Source organism: Suricata suricatta, chromosome 17, assembly GCF_006229205.1.
Source record: "Suricata suricatta isolate VVHF042 chromosome 17, meerkat_22Aug2017_6uvM2_HiC, whole genome shotgun sequence".
Classification (NCBI taxonomy): Eukaryota; Metazoa; Chordata; class Mammalia; order Carnivora; family Herpestidae; genus Suricata; species Suricata suricatta.
In genome coordinates, this window is record NC_043716.1 from 4,172,974 (window position 1) to 4,182,152 (window position 9,179).

Genomic DNA, 9,179 nt, shown 5'->3' on the forward strand with positions numbered 1-9,179 from the left:
ACCTTCATGGCCAGCCTCTGAGGCATGATTTCTTTTTGTGGTTGGTATGCTTGCCTCTACCAGCCTGTGCTTGCTTTTTCCAATCTGCCATAGACCAGGGAGCAGGTTACAAAGTTTGAAATGTGCTGAAGTTAAGAGTTAGTGAGTTCCGAGTGAAATTCTAGAGTTCGAATGAACATACATGGTCTTTGTGACAACTCTTATGGTTGCTCAGGGTTTTGTTGTTGTTGGTTTTTTGTTTGTTTTTTGCTAGAACGTAAGTGATGTTTGGAATATGTAGGAAATTAGAGTCACTGATGGCAATACAGAATGACTTGTTTAAGTCATATGTCATCAGTGTTCAGTGAACCAAGAGTCTCATCCAGGCCTCCTGTGGCTTGTCTTGTGAAGGGGGGCATTGCCACAGGACAGTTGGCGTGAGTTAAGATGACACTGTGTGGAGAGGAGAGATAGGCAGGACTAAGACTCCCATGTGGTGTTTTCCAAAGTAGATTTGACGGAAGACTGTTTCTGAGGGAAGCTGTAAAATAAACGGTCGGGTGGCTAACTGGAAACGTGGCAAACACTGTTGCCGACCGTCAGAGATTTCACTGAAAATATTAGCACATTAGGGAATTGGAGCCATCTTTTCAGTAAAGAAACGGGAGTAACTTTCATACCTGTGGATCTGATGGTGCAACGTAGTCCATGTTCCAGAAAACAGGAAGGGAGCCAGAAAGCTGGAATTCGCATCGGGGTTGTCTCTGTTCCTTAGCAGTGTTTGGCCCAGAAGAAAGCAACAGACAGCCATCAGGCATAAACACAGCTGCTTCGATTCAAGGGACAGCCTTCTGCGAGGAGCAGATGGTCATTCCATGTTCCAGCGAGTGAAGGAATCCGGGCTATTCATGGGGAATCTGTGGCGCGGTAGGGAAGTAGATGGAATCGGGCTCACTTTCACTTAATAGTCATGGTTTACATTTATTAAGAACTCACCACAGGCCAGGCTTTATCCGTATTGGTTTGCAGAAGCTTCACAGTTGTTCGATTGTTTCTTCTGTTAGGTGAGCGCAAACACCTTTCTAGCGACCTTTTTACAGGCAAGGAAATTGGGCCACTAATAGTCAAAGTGACCTGCCCAAGGCCACATGACGAGGAAGTGGTGGATACGGGATTCAAACCTTCTCTGGCTGGAGAGCCTGTGCCTGTAACTTTTGTTCTGCAAGCACATCAGTTTTGGGTGCCTGCTCGGCACGAGGCTCTGTGCTTGTAGTGGAGGATGGGGATGTGAAATGGGGTCACTGCCTCAAAAGACATGGGGACAGAGCCCCTGGATGGGAAAAGGGAAGGCACTTTTCCAAGGTTCAGCTAAGTGCCCGAGTGAGTGGGATGGGCCACGGATAGATGTATGTACAAGGCATTTGAACTTCCTACAGCAAGTTGTGTTTGCAAGCTCTGAGCAGAATTGCTATGGGTGATGGTGATATTGCTTTGGAGGAGAGAGAGATCTGGAAGGAAGTGGGGGGGGGCTGCAGAGATAATAACGAACTTTTTGTAGTACTTTTCAGTTCATCTTGCAGTTTTGTATATTACATTATGTTTGATTTTCTCTACCCGCCTAAGGGGTTTATGTTGTTCATATTCATATTCTTATTATTTAATTTTTTAAAACATTTATTAATTTTTGAGAGACAGAGTAGAGTGTGAGTGCGGGAAGGGTAGAGAGAGACAGGGAGACACAGAATCTGAAGCAGGCTCCAGGCTCTGAGCTGTCAGCACAGAGCCCAATGCAGGGCTCGAACCCACCAATTGTGAGATCATGACCTGAGCCGAAGCCAGACACTTAACCAACTGAGCTACCAAAGTACCCCATATTATTTTTATTCTAGTTTGCCCAAAAGGGGAAACTGAGGCCTAAGGGGGTTAAGTGATTGGCCACAAGGCCTGGCAACTGGTGGGCAACAGGGCCAGAATTGAAATCCAGGGTTTCTGAATCCAAAGCCTCACTTTCTCCTCTATTCTCCATCCTGTCTTAAAGAAGGGGGACTGTTTCATGGGTGAGAGGAACAGGGAGGAGGTTCTAGGCTTAGGGATCATGGTTTTCTTTCGTTTTAAAAAATTAAAAAAAATCTTTTTTGACATTTATTTACTTTTGAGAGACAGAGAGAGACAGCGTGAGCAGGGGAGGGACAGAGACAGAGAGGGAGACACAGAATCTGAAGCAGGCTGCAGGCTCCGAGCTGTCAGCACAGAGCCTTACCTGGGGCTCAAACCCGTGAGCCGTGAGATCATGACCTGAGCTGAAGTCAGCTGCTTAACTGACTGAGCCACCCAGGAGCCCCCCCCCCCAAAAAATTATTTTTAAATGTTTATTTTTGAGAAAGAGACAGAGTTCGAGTAGGAGATGAACAAAGATAGAGAGGGAGACACAGAATCGGAAGCAGGCTCCAGGCTCTGAGCTAACTGTCAGCACAGAGCCTGACCTGGGGCTCGAACCCACGAACCGTGAGATCATGACCTGAGCTGAAGTTGGCTGCCTAACCGGCTGAGCCCCCCAGGTGCCCTGAGCTGGGCTCATTTGTGAAGGGCTCTCAAGGCCCAGTAAAGGAGTCGGGAGTTGGGACCTTGTTCTGAGATCACTGGGGGGCACTTTTGATGTTCTGAGCAGCACAGTGAACATATATATGTATATATACTTGATGATGCTTCTAGAACCGAGAGGGGAAAACCCAGGGGAGCCTGGGACCATTTAGCAACTGTGTAAAACACCTTGTGTAAAACTCGAGGAGATGATTACACGGGCTCTTTGGAGGCTGCAAGGCAGGAGGCAGGCAGAGAGTCGGCACTGCCCCCTGGATGCCCCTTCGACCTCCCATCAGTGTGACAACTCTCTGCAGCCCCAGACGGCTGGCCTTCCTGTGGTTGTGCCCTGCTGTCTCCGAGTCCATCCTGCGGATTCAGGGGCAAGAAGATTATATGGATCAAAGTTTTTCTGCCTCACTGTCCCATTTAGGTATAGCAAGAAAAGAAAACGTTCAAACCTTGGAGGTGAAAAGACCTCTATGGGCCACAGGCTTATTGTTTTGAGGCCGTAGCCCTACACTGCATCAATATATGAAAATCGACTTGTGTCAAATACAAAAATAATCACGGTGTGAAATGAGTAAGGCTTTGATTAAGTGAGATTGAAATGAGATTTAAAGAAAAAGAGAGGGGCGCCTGGGTGGCTCAGCCAGTTGAGCGTCTGACTCTGGCTCTGGTCATGACCTCACCGTTCCTGAGTTTGGGCCCCGTGTTGGACTCTGAACTGACAACTCAGACGGCTTTGGATTCTGCATTTCCGTCTCTTTCTGCCTCTTCCTTGGCTGTGCTCTGTCTCTGAAAAGTAACTAAACATAAAAAAATAAATAAAGGGAAAGAGAAAACCTAAGGGATACCCTGAAGGCAGCATCCATGGGACTTTGATGGCTTCCAGGTTTGACTGCCTTTCATCTGGCCCTCATTTCAGCCTGGGAACCTAGAGGCATGACCCCAGCACTGAGGAAATACAGAAAGAGGGAAAGACGAGTTCAGGTTTTCAACATACTGAGCTTGAGATGACAGGATGGAGGGACAAGTGTTCAAGGTTTAAAGAAGAAGGCAAGGCTGAAGATTGCAGATCTATGGGGAAGGGACAGTGTGTGGGGGGGAACTGTCACCTGTATGGGGTGACACTTGAACTCATTAAGGAGGTTGAGCTCTCTCGAAGGAGGCTTCACGTTTAGGAGGTGGGAGGAAGAAATGCAGACCATGGAGAGCGGGGAGAAAAGGTCATTCCTCAGAATGACAAATACCTGAGTGAGGTCTCACTGGAGCCAAAGGGAGCCAATGGGTCTATATTTTACTTTTGCCATTTATTGACTGTGGCAAGTCACATCGCCTCTCTAACAACTGTGGTGTTTCTCCTTCAGCTGCAAAAGCATACGAATAATTCTGTTTCTGCCCAAGCAACACAGATAGTGTGGGATCAAATGAAATACCATCATCTCCATCGGAATCTGGGTGTCTCTGCACAAAGCCTGTTTCCAGCCCATGCCAAGCACTATGTTTCTATCTGTGTCATCCTTGACATAGACCACAGCAAATTATCTGTCAGCACCAAAAACCCAGGAAAGCACTGTGGACTTTACTAAAGATTTTGCAGGGGAGACGTGGAGGAGGGTTAGATTACACGCCCTAGAGTTAAGTATTCAAAGTGTGCATCAGAAATGTCACCTCTACGAACTCCATTTTTCTTCACATGGATGCTGGTGGTTTATTTTCTGTCCTCCCTGGGGGTGTCTCCCCCAGTTCCTACTGATACTTAGCTCTGTTATGGGAGCCATTATCTCTGCCACAGACCTGCATTCTTATTCATCTGATTACTCAACAAAATAAAAGTCCTCAAGTAAAGAAGACTACTTTTGGCTTTAGTAAGTGCGGTGATCACCTAGTTTTTATACCCATATGCCCTTTTGGGGGTCTCATCTTTACCCCACCACTATCCCCCCGCGCCCCACACAGTCCATAGCTCACACAACCACCCTGTCATCCCATCTCCTCCAGACCTGAGAGGAGATCCGTGAACAAGGGCTTTCTCTATTCTTGTGACAAAATTGCTTTGTCAACTCGAAAGTGAAGGGAGCTTTATTATTAGCGTCAAAACAAGTCAAGGGTGGTGATATTTTTAAGGGAGAGGATCTAGTGGAGACCACTACAGAGAAGCCAGAGAAAAAGAAGACCTGAAAAGGGCACTGCATTGGTCCGGGAGGTGATCTTGACATTCATGTCAGCAGGATGGAGGGGGCGGAAGCCAAGGGATTAAGGGGTGAGCAGGTGTTAAGGAGGAGGGAAAAGTTTTCCTGATTTTCCTAGGAGCAAATCTCTCGACCAATCACTATGCAAGATGCCTTGAGAGGAAACGTAGATTTGGAAGGTGCAAGAAAGAGAGAGCAGAAGCAGGGCCAAATAGAAAGGGCTAGGAAATAAGTGTGACCAAGGTCACTCCTCAGAGGGCTACTTGAGAAGAAAGGGCAATTAATTGTGCTGGTAGTGGATCATACCTTACCCCTCACAGCCATTTAAGAGCTTATGTAACAGCTGAAATTTCAGCAAGCAGCAGGAAGTTCCCTAGCTAGGGACAGAAATTTCTGGGTGAAGGTGATAGGACAGGTACATGACTGAATGACACTAATTCATATGTGAATTGCCTAATGAAAGATTTGGGTGAGGATATTAGATGCCAGAACTAGCGTGGGGGCGGGGGTGGCCGGAATATTATCTAATCTAACACCGACGCTACAGAATCAGAAACTGAGGTTCCAGACAAATACCTAGTGAATGCTACAGGTAGAAACAGACCCCCTTCCTGTTCTACTTCCAAACCCAAGAGACCTAATTCAGAACTTGTTCAAATGCAACATATACCCTTCCTCACTGCTGGCATTTATATGTAGGAATTTTGCAAAGCACAGTTGATAGGGGATTATAAAAGAATCATTTAAATAGATTCTCCCTAAATCTCAATGAGGAGATAGATCGATCAGTTTTACACGTGGGGAAACTGAGGCTTAGCAAGGTTAATCGGCTAGTCCTGCAGCCAGTAAGTGGCAGAGCGGGACTAGAACAAACATCTTTGACTCCAAGCTGGTTTGTCTTTTCCCTCAAGACAGCTGCTTCTGGCTTTGCAAGATCCGGTAAGACACTAATGCTCTCAGAATTATACGCGGGTCTCAGAATTACACACAGACCAAGCATCCTTCTCTGAAACAACATGGTAAGACTGTGTGGGTGGTCTGGGAACACTGTGTTCAAAGAATTCCTACTGGTCAGGCCTGCTCTGGAAACTGGAGACTTCCCTGCCTGGCCTCGTAATCTGGACTAATGCCCTGCCCCCAGTAGGGTCTCCTGTCATTTGCTTGTCATTTTTATTTTTGTCTGTTAGCTATGTTTTGGTTACTTTGGTTGCTTAAAGCCTCTTTAGAACTAGGAATAGCATGACTGATTACTTTTAATTACTACTGTTGGGATCTTCAATGATGTATCCTAAAATATGTGTATTCTTTGCCAGACATAGCCAAAATGTATATTTATGTTGTTAAAATCTGCATGTAATGTAGCAATTAAGAGTGGACCTTGAGAGTCAGGATGCGGAGGTTCAGATCCTGAATTCATCAATTAAAGTGGAAATTCGGGGCAAGTTATTTAACTTTTCTGAATCTGTTTCTTCATCTGTAAAACGGGGATAATAACAAAACCTAACTCATGGGGTTCTTGTAATGGTTGAGTTGATGAGTACATGGCACCGTATTATTTGGAAGTGATCCGGTAGTTTGGGAAAGGGAAGAGTAGGTAGGGTCGAGTGGATAGGACAGCCTCAGATTTAGAAACCAGGAGCTTTCTCTAGAGCTTTCTCTGTCAGTGCCAGAGGGCTCTGGAAGCCAGGACAATGCCTTCTTTGTTGTTATTTCTTGTCTCTTATGTTGCTGTTTGGTGAGACTCAACAGCTGACCACACACTGACCATTGTCCATCCAGTCCTCCCATTCTACCCACCGTGTTTAGCTACTTTCCTGGTCAGATAGTTCAAAACACTCCCAAGTCAACAGCACCTCTCCTCCTGCAAACACACACTCATACACACAACAATAAGACAAAACGTGCAAGATGGAGCCTGGATACTGGAAAGCAGTGTGACCAACTATCCTAGTTTGTGTGGGATTGAAGAGTTTCCTGAGACTTTCAGATTTAAGGTCAGTATAGTCCTGGGTAAATCCAGATAAGTTCATCACCCTACCTGAAAGGCTGTTGGGGGTATGATGGTAAAGCCCTCAAACCTGGCTATGATGGGGCTACATGGAACCAGCTTGTGATCTCCTGCTATGTCAGGATGGTGATGGAATTCATACCCGGAATTGCTAATTTGAGGCTGTCGTGAGTAGAACCAGCAACATAGTGAGCATGCACGAATTCAATCAAACATTCATTGAGCATCTACTATGCACTGGATTTTAAGTGCTGGGGAACAAAATAGGCAAAGTCTCAGGGTGCCTGGGTGGCTCAGCCGGTTAAGTGTCCAACTTCAGCTTAGGTCGTGATCTCACAGTTCATGAGTTTGAGCCCCACATCAGGCTCTGTACTGACAGCTCAGAGCCTGAAGCCTGCCTGGACTTTTGTGTCTCCCTCTCTCTCTGCCCCTTCCAGACTTGTGCTCACACTCTCTCTCTCTGTCAAAAAATTAATAAATAAATAAAAATTAAAAAAATAAGCAAAGTCTCTGCCTTCCTGGAAATCCTATTCAAGTGTGTATGCATTCTTGTCTGGGGACAGACAATAAACAAACACTATCTGATATCAATTAGTGATACATGCTCCGAAAGAAAGGCAAAGCAGGGTCAGGAATAGTGGCTGTGTGGAGTCTAAATCAATGGATCAGAGAAAGTTTCTCTCAAGAAGTGATCTTTGGAAGGCAGCTATGCTCACCACTATACCACCAACGCACGCAGGAAGTGATCTTTGAACAGACACCTAGTGAAGGAGCAAGCCATGAGAAGGCTCTGGGAGGTGAGTGTGTCTGCACAGGAAGGGAAAAAGGCCAGTAGGGCAGGGGCGAAGGGAGCCAGTGAAACAGTAGCAGGGAATGAAGGGGCGCAGGTGGCCAGGGGCCAGATGGTTTAGAGCCGTGCAATCTAAGGTAAGGACTAAGGGTTTTAAATGCCAGCTACTACATAACGGCAGCTTTATTCTTTTTTATTGCGTGCTGAGCGTTGGCCCTAGCAGCAGCTCTGCTTCATTCTGTGCAACGGAAAGAATCTGGCTCATGAGGACACTGTTCCAGGCATTGAGGATAAAAAGCTGGCTCTCTAGTTGGAGAGAGGGAAGGGGGCCACAGCTCTGAAAACGCGGGAAAACTCACCTTCCCTGGGCTTCAAGGGCTGCACCTTGAGACTCCTGGAGGGGAGGGGTCACTTCCGGTGCGTCCCAGGGCATCACGGGAGGAGTCTGGTGGCGGGAAGAACAGGCCGGAAGAGACCGGCCACCACTGTTCGGACCTGGTGGAGGCGACGGCCGGGCGATAGCGGTGAGTGTGCCTGTGGGGTTTGTGAGGGGGGCGTGCCTTGCGAGTTCTGGGGACGCAGTCGTGCTGCGGGTGACAGAGAATAACCGCATGAGGTCGTGTGGCGGCGAGGGTGTGCAACCGGGCCCGGGGAGCGAACCGGGAGGCGGGGCGGGAAGAACGTTCTGGAAAATTCCTTAGTGCCCTGAGTCGCACAGGGCGTGCGGTTAAATCGAATATACCTGGATGCGTACCTCCCGCCACAGCCGGATTGCGTTCCACGCTGTGAGTCAGCGCGTTGTTTTCCCGAATCCTGAAGAAGAGGCTTCTGTTGCCCCAAAGGCACCACCTTTCCCGTCTGCACACCTCACACGACGGGTTAACGTTTGAGCCCCTGTCCTTTGAACCTTTGAGCGTCGTGCCTCGGTTTCCCGGAGAGCGAGCCATGAACCCGGGTTTCTGGGCGGAGCTGAGAGCACCGCTCCCCGCCCGCCCGAAGGTCAGGCCTCGGGGAGCCACGAGAAGCCCGTTTTGGGCGCCCTCCCCAAGGGGACTAGTTTGCTCCTCGGTCACCGCTCTGTTTCTCCTTGCGGGCTCCGGAAGCCGCCTCTCGGGGGCCCTGGGAGCCAGGAGGGCGGAGCCAGGCCGCGAAATCCCAGCCCTTAGCGCCCACGGCCTCGGCCTCCCGCTTAGGAAAAATGTGACCTGCGCGGGCCGCCGCGGAGGTGGCCTGGGACACTGGCATGGCGGGACATGCGCCCCCACCTCCGCCACGGCCACTCCCTGGCAGCTGCCGCGTTAGCCCCGGAATGTTAATCCCGCCCGAAGGCTTGGATGGAAGGGAGCAAGCAGCTTGGAGCAGCTGTCCTAATGGGCTCCTCCATCAGATGACCCTCTCCCCTTCACCTTGCGGGTCACCGATGGAGGCTCGTCTTTGCTGAGACGAGGGTAGGAAATCGCCTTAAGATTTCTCCTTCAGGAAATCACCTTCCTTTTGTACTTACTTAAAAAATGGGAGCCTTAAAAAAATTCCCAAACTAGCGTTTTTCATTCTAGAAAGACCGGGGGAAAAAAATAGACATCAAAGGGAAATTTTAAATCACTCTTAAAATTTTGGGGACGTCTGG